We start from the raw sequence: 17,500 nt of genomic DNA, 5'->3' as shown, positions 1-17,500 counted from the left end.
CTGCCCGGCTCAGGATCTCCAATACTGCAGCACCTCTGACGTACACACTCCTGGTTCACAATCTTGGTCTACAGGAACCCTCAGGAAGGAAGTCTTGCGAAAGGCGGAAAGTAGCGAGATAAGCAGGTGTACGATGGCTGCTCAATAAGCAGGAGGGCAAAACCGACTGGCCCTAGCAGAAGATCCGGGAGCTCTTTCAGGGTGTGTGGTTGAGTGTGTGGTTGAGTGTGTGTGAGTGTGTGGTTGTGGCTGGACTACTTCTCTGAGGTGAGGTCTCAGGACTAGTGCAGCTCTCTGGACTGGGCTGGCTGGATGTGCCTGCTCCATCTATACCTCAGAAGAACAGAAGGGAGGAGACCGAGAGAGAGAGCGAGAGAGAGAGAGAGAGACAGAGCAAGAGTGAGAGAGAGAGAGCAGGAGTGAGAGACAGGCACACCCACTTCACATTCTCCCCATCCTGCAGATCCACCCCACACATTTTCTCTCTCTCTCCCTCATTGTCTCAAGCACTCCCTCTGTCTCTCACCCTCATTTCTTCTTCTCTCCCTCCCTCATTCTTTCCCCTCATGCCACACTCCTATTCGTTCTCCCCCTCTCTCTATTAAGCTCATGCTCTCCTCTTCCCTCCCTATCTCCCTCTCTCCTCTCATTTCCTCCTCTCCTCTCACTCTCATCGGTCATGCGGACCTTTGACTTGCCAACTTACTTTGAACTTTCTTTTTGGATCTCCTTTTAAAGCCTTGATGGTCCCTGCCGATACAGCACACCATGTCCAGGACCCTGCTTGATGCTTTCCATGCAGTCACTGATGTTAGCTTTACTCTCTCTCAATCTCCATCTGCTTTGGTCATAGAGGCATTGAGTATTTCTCATGGCATATGTTCACTTTGAACATCAACATCTACATCGTTCTCTTCTTTTCTCTTTCTAACATACAGTACATAACGAAAAGAACATGCAGTGCAGATACATGACAGACCAAAGCGCAGACACAAAAACGAACGCACGCACTCACACGTCAACACAAGCAGTGTGCATGCAAATGCAAACACATGCAGCATGCACGCACATGCACATGCAAACACAAGCAGAATAGTAAAGGTATCATGCACACATACATCCAAACACACACACACACACTCACACACACACACACACACACACACAGCCGGGATGAGCAGCATTTGATGCTACAGTGTGCAGAGATGACGACGCCATGGGAACAACGTCACGGTTGACATCTTGATAAAAACATGCTCTTCCACTTGCAAAGAAACGGTGAAAAACATGTTAACAACATGTGAATACTGTAGACCTCTGAAACAACATCTGCTGGTGTCAATCTATATACTCCCCATGTCTCTTGTTTAGTTTTTTTCTCTTGAAGCAAACGACATGATTATGGTGTTACATCATAAAAAATTCTGTTTGAAATTTGATATCATCCATCAAAGTTTACAGCCCCTCGGTTCAGCGTTTGTGTTTGTGTGTGTGTGTGTGTGTCTGTCTGGTGTGTGTCTGTCTGTGTGTGTGTGTGTGTGTGTGTGTGTGTGTGTGTGTGTGTGTGTGTGTGTGTGTGTGTGTGTGTGTGTGTGTGCCGTATGTGTTTTGGTGTGCTGGGGCCAAGTGTGGTCAAGGTTAGCCAAGACTCATTTCAGCCAGGATTGGTCCACAAGGACGAGAGGCCCATACACGCATGTGTGTGTGTGTGTGTGTGTGTGTGTGTGTGTGTGTGTGTGTGTCTGTGTCTGTGTCTGTGTGTGTTTATGTTTGTTTTTGTGTGTGTGTTTTTGTGTATATGTGTGTGTGTGTGTGTGTGTGTGTGTGTGTGTGTGTGTGTGTGTGTGTGTGTGTGCATAGACGTGCATGTTTGTGTGTTTGTGTGTGTGTGTGCATGTATGTGCATGTGTGTGTGTGTGTGTGTGTGTGTGTGTGTGTGTGTGTGTGTGTGTGTGTGTGTGTGTGTGTGTGTGTGTTTGTGTATACACATGTGTTGATCGGTATGGTCCAGCCTCCGGCAGTGTGTCCCACATGGTTTTCCACGAGACAGGAAGCCCTGGCGCACCAGGGAAGGAGAACCCTTCGCGGGACGTCCTGGTAAACGTTCTGCTGAACGCAAATCTCTGGAGCTCACTGTGTCAACATCTCTATAAAACGGATGCATCGCCATCCGCAGACTAAGGACAATATGGTTCAGATTAGTCAACTGAAGAGCCATTATAATGAACACTGGGGGTGACCTGGGGACCAAGACCGCGGCTGCTTTTGATGTCTGATAGAAAACCACATCAGTCCACTCACTGGGATGCGCTCACACACGCACATACACGCCGCACACACACGCAGGCACACTGGCATTCACCTCCAAGTCGTATTTTAACCCCGACTGCACGACACAGCCCCACACACAAATACAAACACACACATGCACAAACGCCCATGCCTCAACCTTTCACCATATCTTCTTCAAGACCCCCCTCCACAACGTACATACTTGCACAAACACACGCAAACACACACATGCACTCACACACATGCCTCAACCTTTTACCTTATCGTCTTTAAGATCTCCCCCCCCCCCCCAACACACACACACACACACAAGTGCCATGGACTGCTGCTCTGCAGTGCTTCTATGGACGAGCCCCTCTCCTCCTCCATGGTGAGTCCCAGGTCTGACCCCTGGCCTGGGTCGCTGTGGAATGTGGTCTGGTTTGAATCAGGCACGGATCTACCTGTTAGCCTTGCCGCCACCACCATGTCCCTGACCTCAGGCTGCAGCTCAGGGGCCTCCTGTTTGACAGCGAGGGGTCATGGAGCGGCCTTTCTGGCCCTTCATTCTACCTCAATATCTATCTATCTATCTATCTATCTATCTATCTATCTATCTATCTATCTATCTATCTATCTATCTATCTATCTTTCTATCTATCTATCTATCTATCTATCTTTCTATCTATCTATCTATCTATCTGTCTATCTATCCATCCATCCATCCATATATCTATCTATCTACCGAGGTTGTTTCTGCTTCTGGAATCTTTGCAGCCTCTTCCTGGATGACCTGCATGTGTCCTTTCAGTGCATCCGTCCCGAGATTCTGCAAAAAGGGCCGCGAGAGAGAGAGAGAGAGAGAGAGAGAGAGAGAGAGAGAGAGAGAGTGGCAGGTTGCGCTGCTCCTCTGGTTTTGTCATCACCCATGGCTTGATCCCGCTCTGCGTGTTTTACGGTTCTCTCATCACCTCACCAGCTCCAGCTGCCAACAGACGCCACACGTCCGGGATATGCTTCAGAAGGGGTGGGGGGGACGGGGGGACTGACGTACATGGGATGGACTTGGGGGGTGGACTCACGCAGTTGTGGGTACTCATTTAAGCTTTCCCGCAACTTGCAATGAATGTGTTGCTGGCAGTTAAGGTGGGGGGCGGGGGGTTGGTGGGAACTGAGGCGCTGATCTGTGGTAACGATGGCCGGCTCAGAGCCGGTGGCTCCGCTAGAGGTAAGGGCTGAGGCAGCATCGCCGCTTTTATCGGCTGGAAAACAGCTTTGGAGAAACCCCCGGCAACACGCAGGGCTGCGGTGGCCGTCCACACACCAGCCCACGGGTTCACGCCAATTACCTTCTGGTCCGATGGTGAACCCGCAGCGCGCATGTGAGCTTAAGGTCACCAGGCTGCGCTTTTTATTTTGTACCGGTGACCGGCAGGGACGCTTTAGGGACCTGGAGAAGGAGTGCGGCAGCGGCCAACAGCAGGCCCTCGTTGCGGCGCGAGCAGCGCTCGGGACTCTCTCCCTCTCAGACTGGGTTGGATTTTGAGTATGGAAAAAGAAAATAATATCTTTTATTTTTTCCACCGTCTTTTTCCAGAGGCAATTTCATGTGCTGATGCCATGAACGGGCCGGCTTGTTAAGTCCCACTGTTCCACTGTACCTGAAGCTAGAGCGGCGATGATGAGAGCTTCCAAATGTTAGGGTTCGAGATAGCGATGAATCAACTTTTGTGTGTGCCCCTTTTTCACGCTTCCACGCTCCCTGGGCAGAAGATCGAGTCGAGTTACCGTGCATTACGCACAGCTCACTTTTTTTGACATATCTCTCGCTTTGACTCACACATGTTTCACTTTTGATCTCCTTTCGAATCCCAAAGGGACTGATTGTACAGAAAGGCATCATGTGTCTGCAGAGCCATGTGTATTCCCCGCCAGAGGAAAAGCTTTAATTGTTTCAGTATCTCCGCCAGACTCTTCCGTTAACCAGGCATAGTGTACACAAGTAGAAAATTATGAGGGCAGGAATGTTCCTCCAAATAGCTGAACCGATTCAAACACACCAAACTAATTAGCATGTGCACGCTTGGCTGCACGCGAAACTTGCATGTACAGTATCTGTGCAAAACAAAGCACAAATACATGCACGCACACACACACACACACACACACACACACGCACACACAAACACACAGACACATATACAGACACACACAACCACAAACACACACACACTCCAACATACACACAGACACACACACACACACACACACACACAATCCAACATACAAACACAGACACGCACAATCACATATACAGACACACAGATACACACATTCACACACGCACGCACACACACACACACACACACACACACACACACACACACACACACACACACACACACACACACACACACAATCGTATTAAGTCTGGCGTATTTCCCTTCCAAGTGAAGTAGCTGTTGACAATCACATTATAAACAGGAATTGAAAAATCTGAGCATGACAATGAAGTGACACAAATGATCACAACATTTTCCAAAAGGAGAACAATCTGCGTGGCAATTACACACCACCCTGTGTGCACCGACATTTGCTTGCTCACCCAATAAGTCACACGGGCAGGTGCGCACGTGTGGGTGGACGTACATCTGGAGAAGCGATTTCTAACGGTTGCGCAACACCAGGACGGAAGATGCTCGTGTTTCATGCAGTCCTGTGCGCACACACTTGGGGGAATGGGGGGGGGGGGGGGGGGGATGATGCACGTGGGTCTCATCACTTGCACTACCCAGAGAACTCGGTGCCTATTTTACACGACAGCTAGCGGCTTAAGAAAACGCGCCGACCCGACGAGTGGGCAAGTGTTGCGCCAACTTAAACAATGCAATCTGCAGATCTTTATGGGGAATGGGGGCTATAGGGGGAAGGGGGAGAGAGCGGCGCTACGGAGGGCGACTAGGAGGGATTTGGACGGAAAAGAGTGGAAGTGGAAAAAGAGAGAGAGAAGACAAATGTAATTCAACGGCCCTCAACGTGTGTCTGAGAGCAGAAAAGAGAGATCTAAATGTGTTTTCCATTTTGTGTGTGTGTGCTTATGTGAATGAGTGTTCCTTTGTATTCTGCACACACATGAGTTTTCTTCATGCAAGGCATTTTGCCTGTGTGTGTGTGTGTGTGTGTGTGTGTGTGTGTGTGTGTGTGTGTGTGTGTGTGTGTGTGTGTGTGTGTGTGTGTGTGTGTGTGTGTGTGTGTGTGTGTGTATGTACGCTCCTGTTGTGCACACACACATCATCTTCATGCATGGTATACTGCTTGTCTTTACAGTGATGAATGAAATAAAAGCAGTACATGGGAAGATCTGGTCTCTAACTTAGGGCAGACAGCACAGGAGATAGGAAACGAATCCATAAAAAATAAAAATAAAATAAAAGTCTGGCTCCCACCCATCAGTACACAAATGCACAGATGGAGCCACGTTAAAAGTCTCAGATCAGATGATTGTCTTCTTGCACGGTTCCCACTCTGCTTTTGCACTGGCAGTGCTTCTGTGTGAGTGTGATGGATACTTGGTTGAGAAGATCACTCCATATCCACCTCTGTGAAAATAAACCCAAGTATCACAATACAGAATACCAAAAACCCTGCCCAAGAATCAGTTGAAGTTCACAGAGGGCACGTTAACTGTAATGCTAAGAAAAACATTTTAACGTTTTTCATATTTCTGCCGGTCTTTCTGTGTATAGATGCATAAACACAATGTATCCCACAATGTATCAGTACTGCCTCACGCTGATCACTGAACCATCACTTACCACAATATGAATCTGTAGTATGTGTGATTCCATAAAAACCCGCAGCACCTCAATATGAAACAGACCGAAGAAGAGGGACTTACCATACAATAGCTTCACCAGCAGGACTTATGAAATATTACAGCAGATACGGTCTGAAGTCATCTTTAGGTCCGACCACATTGAAAATGACTCACCCTTTCCTTCCTTCATTGGCATTAAAACGCAATATCTAATTTAGCTTAGTTGCAAAGGAGGGTCATTACCTATTTAACTACGGTACTCTACTCTCGATAAAGACTATAAGAGTTGGGCTTGCGGCTTATATAGATCAGCGCACATATTAAAGGTAAAGCTCGGATATATTTCAGAAGGAAATGAACAGCTAGTCGGTTTAGTAACTTTAGTATCAATGTGTGTAATTGTTTAATATGTGCATATTTCTTGAAATAAAGTCTTATAAGCTATCAACCATGCATACTGATAGGATACTTCCGTCTATCTGTGTCTGAGAACTCTAAAAGGATGAGACAAAGCCTACATAAAAGATTTAGCAATGCCAAATATTAATATAGCAAATATTCCCCCCTCTTTCATGTTCACCTAGTTCATAAGAAATGCTGAAATGCTCGTGCAGAAATAAAAATAACCAGAAAAATGTTTTAGCAAGGGTTCGAAAAAGGGACAGACAGCACTAGATGATGGGGGAGATAATTCCTGATTGAAGTGAGTTTGTTTTCCTGGCCTGAGGATATGGTCAAATTAAGCTGTCTCTGGCCTCCGCTTCACCCTTTGATCGTCTCCATGATTTAGACAAATAAACCCAGGGAGCGTTGTGTGACAGGGGGCTGGAAGACTCCACCGAGGACACAGAGCAGACTCCGACGAAGGTTACAGCCTGCACGGAGTGCAGCGCCATGTGAAAACACAGGAACCAGGGGGCATTACGATGCCAAAGTCTGGGAAATAATCCTACTATTCCTGGTATCATCATCTCCATCATCAGGGGCACTTACCGGTGCAGGAGGCTCTAGCGATGTTACATTTCGCAAGATGGACGGAGGGACATGTTGTGGTCTACAGTCAAAAGGATGGCCCCATCTTCTCTTGGCAAATACACCCATAGTGGTAAACATCTGCACTGTAACCTTGGTATTCTTTTGCTTGTCTCTCGTGAGGTGTAAACACGGAATCAGCTGTGGTACATGCCCTTGATCACATAGGAACTAAAGTGATACGAATGAGTCCGTATTTTGCCTTGATTCAGATACACCCACTCTCTACGCCTGCTGTCGTTCTCCATTGGCAGGAAGCAGCAGGAGGAGATGCGTCTAGCAACGTTTCATTCACCGAGAAAACAAAAGGGCTTCCATAACACGTGCAAGCCACGGGTAGATGTTCTCCTCTCTTTGTACCTGTTGCCATGGCTACAGGCTGAGGGAGTTGTTTTCATCTGCGGGCTTTGTCACGGGTGACTTCAATGTTAGAAGAAAAAAAAAAAACACTCCCATCCAGCGATTGTTCTTCTTCAAATCTGGGTCACAATCAGCACCAGAACCGCCCCAGGTTGGCATTTTAGCCGGTCCTTGACCGGGGGACTGGGTCAGCCAGGTCTGCACAATGGCCCTGATTCAGTATGATGCATAAAACCCAGGGTCACAATACGGAGACGATGGTGATATCTCTCTCCTGTTCATCCAGCCCCAGACCCACTCAGACCCGGGCTGATGACAGAGGGATACTCGGGCGTGCAGCTTGTCTTTGTTACGCACATCACAAAGGTCCTTGGGTACCTAGGAAGGATAATCCCAGCGTCAAAGCAGCCGGAGGTGTCGTGTATCAAAGCGGGACCACAAAACTCAGCCACGCATCCGTCCACGGGGCCTTGCGCGGAAGAGTTTGCACTTTAATGTACAGAAATCAGGTAATTTATGGTTTTCATTTTTGTCACTGTGCTCCACGGATCGGATGTGAGGCATCCAGCAGGAGGGAGTTAAAACCACTTCACTTCTTAGCTCTATGAATGGTATTTTAGTGGCCACTATGTAAAAAATGCATTCTTGTGAACCAATGGAGGGTATGAGTTGCAGACGTCCATTAAAATAATTCATTAAAAGCAGATGATTCGACGCTGCACGTCCATCAGAGGGACTTGAAGGTGGACAGAAAATTGTGTTGTCTCAGATGGGATTTGATGTTTTACAGAAAGCCGAAAATAAAAAACGTGATTGTTCAGCACATTCAAAGGTCAGTGTCCCGAGAGAACTAGGACTAGCTTCCACATGGTTCACTTCAAGATGAACAGGGGCGAAGGACATCCAAATTTAACACAGAACTGCCTTCAAATAATGGTTGTTGACGTGGTAAGGCAGGTGATTAGTCAAACTTCCCACGAACCTGTCATATCATCTCCCAATTAGGTCCCTCCTATCTCTCCCATAGTGTCATTTGAGGCTTAATTTATATTTTGCTCGGTATATTAAGGTTAATTATCTCATGTGTGCCTGCTTACTCTAACTTGCACTCAATCCTCAATATTGAGGGTTTTTTTCATAATTTAAGGACTTTTTTTCCTGACTTTCTGAAAATGTATTCTTAATGCATGCATTTATTTTATAGTTTTTATTTGCAAATGTTTATTTTGCATGTTAGCAAACTAATTAAACATTAGTTTCCACTCTACAGACAAAATGGCTGCATCAATGTGCAAGCATTTTTTTGCATTTCTTCTTCTCAGTGAAGTCATTTATTGAATGGCTTCAATGACACTATAGTTTACCATTCAGTAGGGATCAGAAGTATTTCCCTATTTTTATTAGATGCTATATAAAATGTAATAAAAAAACCTGCCATTTTTACTTACATCCATCGGACAAAAAGAAGAATATAATTGAATATAATTGAATAAAATCCAGAATAATCACATTTCAATTAATTTAATAGAATAAAATCCAGAATAATCACATTTCAATTAATTTAATAGAATAAAATCCAATATAATACTACATAATCGAATCCTTTAAAATATAATCCAGTGGAGTAGAATAAGAGGGAACCCCTGTTGCTCTACAAACCCAGCTTCCCCTATTCAGCTGCTGCCTCACGTCGGCAGGTCTCTGAGTTAAGGGGTTACCTGAGAGAGAGCCGTGCGGGGAAATACGCTGAGCAGCTGAGATCCTGTCACCGCGCGGAGCAACCTGGAAACGTTTCTGCGGACAGCAGCGTCCCGGGCCAGGTCTCTAATGACCGTGCTAATGCACATTTGCGTTTAATTAGATACAAATGAGCACATTATCCAGTGATTAAGCAGCAGCGTTTGTTGCGTAATCTCAAATAGAACCCCCCTTTTTACCCCAACTGGTAAATAGGAGAAACATCTGGTGGTTGAGTGTTAAACACAGGAGTTTATATCCAAAACTGGCATTTCTCATTTTGTTCTAGTTGTCTCTACATTAGCCCTTTTCTTCTAAATTTCTTTGCCATTGATTGTCATTAAAAAAAAAGGGTTAGGGTTATGTATTTTCCCCTTTTTCCTGATAACTCCGTCCACAAAATGTAAGTCTCTGTTTGAAAAAGGCTTCAGTTACATGTGAAGCCTTTTCGTTAAGCCATACATGTCGGACCTATTGAATGGCAATGAGGTTGTTTTTTTTTACTGGGCAGGGATGGATGGATGGATGGATGGATGGATGGATGGATGGATGCCCTTGGGAGACGGCGCACAGGTCAACCACTGAGGGAGCCTCCCGACTCCCGAGAAGAGTGCTCTAATTGGAGCAGGAGGATATAGAGGAACCTTCTGCTGCCTCTCTTTCCCTTTCTAATATCCACCCCTGTGTTTCCCATTAAAATACTTTCCGTCCATTGAAAGTGGGATTGGAAGCAGCCAGCCTCGGGCAGCACCTGCGGTCGCGGCTGCCAGACAGTTGGTGTTGAACTCTTGAAGCCCCATCACGGTTCCAATCGCTGGGCCCTTTCGGAGGGGCCCGGACGTCTCCGTGATCTGGCCCTCTCGCCCTGCCATCCTACTCCGTCTTTACCTCCTGTTCGGCTTCCAAGACGCGGAGAAACGCTCAAGTGAAAGGGTCTCCATGGGGTTCCGGCACGCCTCGGTTCCAGGAGATGGAGCGTAAGACAAAAGAGGTAAGGAGCGGGTGTTGAAAGGGTCCGAGGCGTCGGAGGAGTTTGAGCCGAAGCTGAGCAAACAAGGGGGAAGTGGGGATGGTGGAGGAGGGGGGGGTGACAGCTCAAATGGATCGGAACGGTTTTTTCGAATGAAACAAATTGATTTCGGACGGCGAACAGATTTACATCTCTCCTTGGCGCTCTCGCTCGGTAGCAGTAGAAGTAGTGCATATTTCTGAATTTAGAAAAGAATGAAAAATCGTAAACCGACTGCTTATTGGACTGGACCCTTTTGGAATGTAAGCAGTCTCCATGAGAATGATCGCTATCAGCAGTCTCAAATATTGAAACATAGTAGGGGTAAAAAGAAAAAGAAAAAAACACACAAAACAAAAGGTACTCCATGTTGGTAAAGGAGCTGACAAGACTTGCGCTGAGTGTCATGACAGTAACGCTCTGCTCAGTTTCAGGCCCTGGCGCTGAGGGCCTGTCGCGTGTGTGTTCCAAGACCAGCCAGAGCCAGTGATTGCGGCAGCCATCAGAGGAGGACGACGGAGCCAAGGAATCCAGGTCTAATTGTGAGCAGGTGACCAGAAGGCATACAGTGGAGGGCTCGGAAAAAAATGGCCACTGTTTCCAACTGCCACAACCCCCCAGCCCCCAACCCATACTCTTCTCCTCTCCTCTTCCCAGCCATTACCTCTGAGAATCATTTCTTTTTCCATAACATTCCTCAACCCTCATACTGTCCCCACGCGTATACCATAACACACACACACACACACACACTCACACATACACACACTCGCGTTCACACACACAAACACACCATAATCATCACAGTCCTCCCAAATGAACCAAAACACACTCACACATGCACGCACAAAAGCACAGACACATCATGATCGTCAATTTGTACCCTAAAATATAACATAACACACACATACACACACACACACCAACACACCCACACACCATGATCCTCAAAGTGTCCCCTAAAATATAACATATCACACACATACACACACACACCAACACACCCACACACCATGATCGTCAATTTGTACCCTAAAATATAACATAACACACACACACCAACACACCCACACACCATGATCCTCAAAGTGTCCCCTAAAATATAACATATCACACACATACACACACACACCAACACACCCACACACCATGATCGTCAATTTGTACCCTAAAATATAACATAACACACACACACCAACACACCCACACACCATGATCCTCAAAGTGTTCCCTAAAATATAACATATCACACACATACACACACACACCAACACACCCACACACCATGATCGTCAAAGTGTCCCCTAAAATATAACATGACACACACATACAACAACACACACTGACACACACACCAACACACCCACACACCCACACACACCATGATCCTCAAAATGTCCCCTAAAATATAACATAACACACACATACACACAAACACCAACACACCCACAAACCACAATTCTCAAAATGGCCCCATTAAATATAACATAACACACACATACACACACACACCTCCTAAAATATACCACAATACACACACACAAGAACACCATTAATGAAATTATATAGAGCCCTGCGCTTGGTGGCTGCTCCAGCATGGGCACCAAGTGACTTCAATCCATGATGACATGACCCTGCTCCAAGCAGATCCATAACTAACGCTACCTTTGCAGTAATCAGGGCATAAGGCACACAGTACATGGAAAGAACCGGGAATATTACACCACATACACATGAACAACGTTTGCCAAGAACCACAAACCCATGACAACTCTCCATGTATTCATCCACACGCCATATGCAATGCACGTTAAAGCGTTGTCTGAATGTATATATGCAACCATACTTTTCCCCATACCTCACACCTAACAATGAACCCGAACATAAACACACACGCATGCACAGGCATGCACACCTATACAAACACGAAACAATGCATACCCAGACGTGCGAGGTCTGTTGGTGTGAGCCGTGTCTAGCCCTAGGTCACTGGCTGGTTCTGAAGCCATGCACATTTGATTGCACGTATCGGCCCAGGCACTGCAAGACTTGTTTTGGCTGAAAACCATCTGGCCTCCATATGTTTGTCAGAAATTCTCGGCATTGGCAGGAAACCAGAAAAAGATCTGTTTTGCTCGGATCGGCAGTTGGCCAAAAGGTTTGTAACGTTCTGAGCGGAATTGACGGCCCTCTGATCTGTGTTAGTACAAAGACGGATGCTCCTTGAAAGTGATGTTTCACCAAGGGGATTATTTTTGGGCATATGTGGCATGATCGAAAAATAAAAAAAACAAGTTGAAACCATTCAGCTCACTCCTGATAAGAGCATGCAGTTTTACCACATTTTAACACATTTTGAGTCTGTCTCAAGTTGCCCCGTACTCTCGTTCTCCATGGCTTTACGCTTTCAATGCGAAATTTTCACTGCAGCCGTCACATTAGTTCAAAATTAGTTTTCCTTCCTTTTCCTTTTGCTCGATCGATCAAATGGATTTAAAGAGGAAAGAACACCTGGGTTGATTGAGCCGTTCCTGCGATCGCTTTTATTCTTTAGACTTTTAGTAGTTCTAGTTCTAATTATTTTTTTTCTAATTATTTATGTTAAAAAGTTACACAATGCTTCTTTAAAAAACGAACTTCCAAGAAAGTCAAGCAGAAAACAGATGGGCCTTTGCAAAGAGAAAAATCTGTTTGGATGCCATTTGCAAATTTGATGTGCATTTGTTGTACTTGATAGTACAACAAATCCATGGTTTTGTTGACAGACTTAACTCTGCAATGCAATTCGGTGACGCAAATCTTCATCATTGCTTCATTTCCTTCTTTCCATGGAATCGTATCGACGCACTAGAGAGCCTCAGATAAGGTGTGACGTATTGCTCTTGGCGAGAGGCTGGTTCCTTTGATCGAGTGCATGTCGCCGTGGTGCTTTGTTCCTGCCAAGAACGCGGTGGCGAGATTGTTATCTCGCTCGTCAGTGCTCTCTTGGTCACAGATGTGGAGCAGCAGCAACGACGATGTCCTGCAGCCCGTGTTCCGGACACGAGGCGAGGGAGTTCAGTAACTACTGCATGACGAGGTCGATGAGATGTTTCGGGAGAGTGGTCGGAAGTCGTACGCGTGGGGAGAAGACGTATGACTGACAGAACGGCATTAAAAAGAATAATGTGATGAGCTTAAAGACAAAGTGGGAACCAGACTGAGGGATACTTCAGTCTGGTTCCCAGACTGAAGTATAGAAGAAAACACGGCTCCCAAAGAGCAAAGTGCAGGAAATCTGTTGATCCCAGCACGCGTTTCCTGCCTCACGTTGGGGTTTGTAGCCATGGTTTCCTCAGAACCACACCACGTATCTAAAACAACATTATAAGTCCTGACCACAGAGGCACTATATTTAGGAAGACCGCAAAACCAAGCAAAACAAACGGAGGGATGGAAACAGCAAGGGACCTAAACGTTTCGAAATGAGTTCCCCCTTTTTGGGCGGTTGGAAAATTATAGTGCAAAATAAGTATTTACACTTGAATTTAAATGTACCCAACTCGTCTGAATGCACATGTGCCTAAAGTCGAGCTTACACAAAAAACTGAAATGATGATCATATAAGTATTCACCCAATCTTGCATCCACACCGGGCCAATCAGTGGGCCCTAATTAGAAATGATGACAAAAGTATGATTTTTCAGTTCAAAATCTAAACTAGGCCGTCCTTAGGAAATAACTTCTTTAACGTGGGCATGTTTTAGCTGTGAGGTGGCAGATATTTGTTTGCTGTTAATAGGATCCTGTCAACAGTATTTCAAGGTTCCCAGGCCTGTGGAAATTTCCCAGCATTATTTTTGATCCGTGTTTATGTTGAAACTCCGAGCTCCTTGCTCCCATGAAGACCTCCGTATCGCTTCTCATTCTCGGGTGGTCTTCCAGCACCGCCAAGTGAGTTTTAGAACTAGCATTCTAAGCTCCTATTTTGGCTGATGTATCCTTCCTTGCGATGGCCTACACACCAATTAGCAGATGTTTAATCATGTGTTCCCATTACTGAGGGGCTCTCTATCGTCTCCCATTAATTCAAGAAGACAAACTAATACACACTTCTATAATAACATAACAGGGAACAAATATCTCATCACTAAAAGCGGAAAAACGCAAATATTTAAGTTGCGCTTTCATCGAAAAGTTGAAATTATGGTATTATAATTGTAATTAATTACAGCAATATCAAAATAATAGTATTTAAAAACGCCAGCGTGAAGCAAAGGTGCTACGAGGCGCTAATAGGACGCTGGTGTTGAAGGTAATGTAAAAGCCGAGGCAAGACGCCATACCTGGTGCTGCCAATGACAATAAACAGCCATGAAATGGGGGGGGGGGGGGGGGGGGGGGCTACTGTCTAGTGTTCTCAACAGAACGCTGGCTTCGCTCCCCTTCAGAGAACGCAGCTGCTCCTTGTCTTCTCCTGCACAAACAGGGGTCTGACGAGGGTCCGGCAAAGGGCCCTGGGAGTCTGGACACTGTCTGGCTCTGGCTGCCTCTCCCCTGGGCGGCTGCCAGGAGCCGCCTGCATCATGGAAGATGCTGGCCGCGCCGTGTGGATAATGGGAGGGAGGTAATCGATGGGGGAGGCTGGGGGCCGGGGCCTGGAGAGAGCGGCGTTTTGGAGCAGGTTATCCCGAGCGAAGGATGGCGTAATCGGGTGAAATTGCTGCCTTTCTCTGGAGTCGCGTATTCTACTGGAGACGTTGGCTGGGCGGACACGCGTTGACGTTGACAGTTGAAAAAACGGGAGGAAAGAAAAAAGCAAAAGGGAATAACGCTGTATTTTAAAGAGATAAAAACGTTAAACTCCAAACAGTTAATGGATTTGAAGCATCGTTAATGTGACAACACAGCTGAGGTCTTTTTTCTCGTATCCCGGTAGTACCATAAGTTCAATATTGGATCAAGGATATTCAACCGTGAGGCTCCACCAGACAATAGCGCCATTGGAGGAAGAGAAGGTAGTCTGGGTTGATTCCCGGCTTCTCCTAGCTTCTCCTCAGTGTTGAGGTGTTCTTGAGCAAGACACCTAACCCCATGGTTGATGAAGCCAATGACGGGTCAATGTGTGTGTGTGTGAATGGGTTAATGTTTGGCACTAAGTGTCAAGCACTTTGGGTGGCCACAGGTCAGAAGAGCACTATGACCAGGCATTTCTAAGGAATGTCGTTTTGGATGCGGATCAGCTAGGTTGATCTTCCTCCACTAATACCGAAACAGCCAATGTGGTCTTTAGTAAATATTTATTTGTCTGCTTGGACTATTTGTTAAGTTATCTCAGAGGAGAAAACAAAGGAACAGCTGTGTGAAACAAAAAAAGGGAAGAGCTAAAAAAAGTATATAGTTCCCACAATTTGTAATATAATGTGTTGAAGGGCTACCCACTTCTCTCTAGAGTTCAGCTTTTTCGAATATGGATGGACTTGTTTTGTCCCCATGGCAACAGTAACATTTACCAGTCTACATGAAGTATGCCATGTTGTAAAATAACCTCCAAAAGATGGGTTTGATGCCTCAACACCTGAACCAGCTTAAAGACAAAACAAAAGGCAAGTCATACGGGGGAAAAAGGAATCAGACAAAAAGCAATTTTCTTTTCGCTTTTTATTTTCCTTTTTTTTGTCGTCGGAGCAGAACCCCCATTTCCACCCATTAACTCTGCACACCGCCAAGGAGAATGACATCACTCTCTGAGCCCAAGGCAGCGGTTTGGAATACACTTAGGGCTTTTTCTCTATCCCTTATTCTGTGATTCTCCGTTCAAGAGGAGAGCCTACCTGCTGCCTCTCCCAACGGGTGATCAGGCCAGGGTGCTGATGGACCAGAGGGTGGCTTCCCCCAGCCCAAGGGCCCCCTCTCTCCCCCTCTCTCTCCCTCTGTCTCCCTGTGTCTCCCTGTGTCTCCACGTGTCCATGCAGGGGGAACCCTGCTGACAGCGATGCCTGGCCCAGCCACCGGGAGATCATGTTTTTTTGCACTGTCGTCCATGTCAGCGTCACCGGCACAGATATAAATAACGTTGGGGATTTAATGCTTCAACGCACCAAGATGAATGCTCTGGAGCCTTGGTGTAAAGAAATGAAAGGGGGGGAAAGTAGTGTTCATTTTAAATTCTTTAAGTCCACCGGGAGGCATGCTTCATTTAATCCAAATGAAAGCCCCCTTCCAACCCCCCTCCCCTCCCCCTCCATTCTTCCTCTCCTCAGCCCTCCCTCTCCCCCCTTCTAGAATTCCCCTTCTTGCAGGGATCGTCCCCTAACAGATATTGTGGGGGTCCGATTGAGTTTCTACAACAAAACAGTGATCACCAAAACAGAGCCCCCCCCCCCACGGCAGCCTGAGTGACCCCCGCTGATTAACGGACAGCTCCTCGCTTCGCTGCTAGATCTCTAAAAGCAGCCTGATTCAAGAGGGACGATAACAAGACCTGCTTTTGACGTTCAGCCCCCCCACACACCCCCTAAGGCGCACAACAGAGACCAAACCGAACCCTTTCATACGAAAGCGTATCCCAGCAAAACATCCACACACCGCAGGTAGGAAGTTCATCAGGAACCTGCCCCCCCCCGCCCGCGCTAATGACTATTCATTGTGTGTGTGGGGATGTACACCTGTGATTAAAGATGACTTTTCTCCGCTGACTGCCACGGCTATGGGGGATCTCACCGAATGGACTCTTGGATCAGACGGGGCAGGGGGGGATGTATAAAAACACACACACACACACACACACACACACACAGAACCCTGACACTCAGGGTTCTGTGTGTGTGTCCGCACCATTGATTTGAACAGGGATTCCCCTGGCCCCACAGCCGGCGGCCCTTTCATGGAAGCAAATGGTGTTTGAAGCCCCAAAACCACCACCACCACCACCACCACCACAACCACCACCACCAACACCACCACCACCACAAGCACCAAAACAACCCTGCACTGCGTAACATCTGTGCGGCATAAATCAAGGGCCAGCAGGTTACCTCAGCAACCACCAGGCCTCCCGCCCTCCCGGGGGGAGAGAGAGAGAGAGAGAGAGAGAGAGAGAGAGAGGGAGAGAGAGAGAGAGAGAGAGAGAGAGAGAGAGAGAGGAGAGAGAGAGAGAGAGAGAGAGAGCGAGAGAGAGAGAGAGAGAGGGAGAGAGAGGGAGAGAGAGAGAGAGAGAGCGAGAGAGAGAGAGGGAGAGAGAGAGAGAGAGAGAGAGGGAGAGAGAGAGAGAGAGAGAGAGAGCGAGAGAGAGA

At 46.7% G+C, this 17,500-nt stretch overlaps 1 protein-coding gene across 10 annotated transcripts in view; it reads right to left on the bottom strand.

The window, feature by feature from the left end:
* The window catches only part of abi3bpa (ABI family, member 3 (NESH) binding protein a), a 25,867-nt gene extending 25,580 nt beyond the window's left edge, over positions 1-287 (bottom strand). For all 10 annotated transcript variants that reach the window (XM_079733636.1, XM_079733639.1, XM_079733640.1 and 7 more), the window contains exon 1: positions 1-287. This exon is cut by the window's left edge and continues 133 nt beyond it. The gene's annotated coding sequence lies outside the window, so the exon portion shown is untranslated.
* Between the last annotated feature and the right edge of the window lie 17,213 nt (positions 288-17,500).

The sequence above is a fragment of the Pollachius pollachius genome, assembly GCF_949987615.1.
Source record: "Pollachius pollachius genome assembly, chromosome: 3".
Lineage (NCBI taxonomy): Eukaryota > Metazoa > Chordata > Actinopteri > Gadiformes > Gadidae > Pollachius > Pollachius pollachius.
The sequence above is the reverse complement of the archived record's forward strand: the minus strand, read 5'-3'. Positions and strand labels throughout refer to the sequence as shown.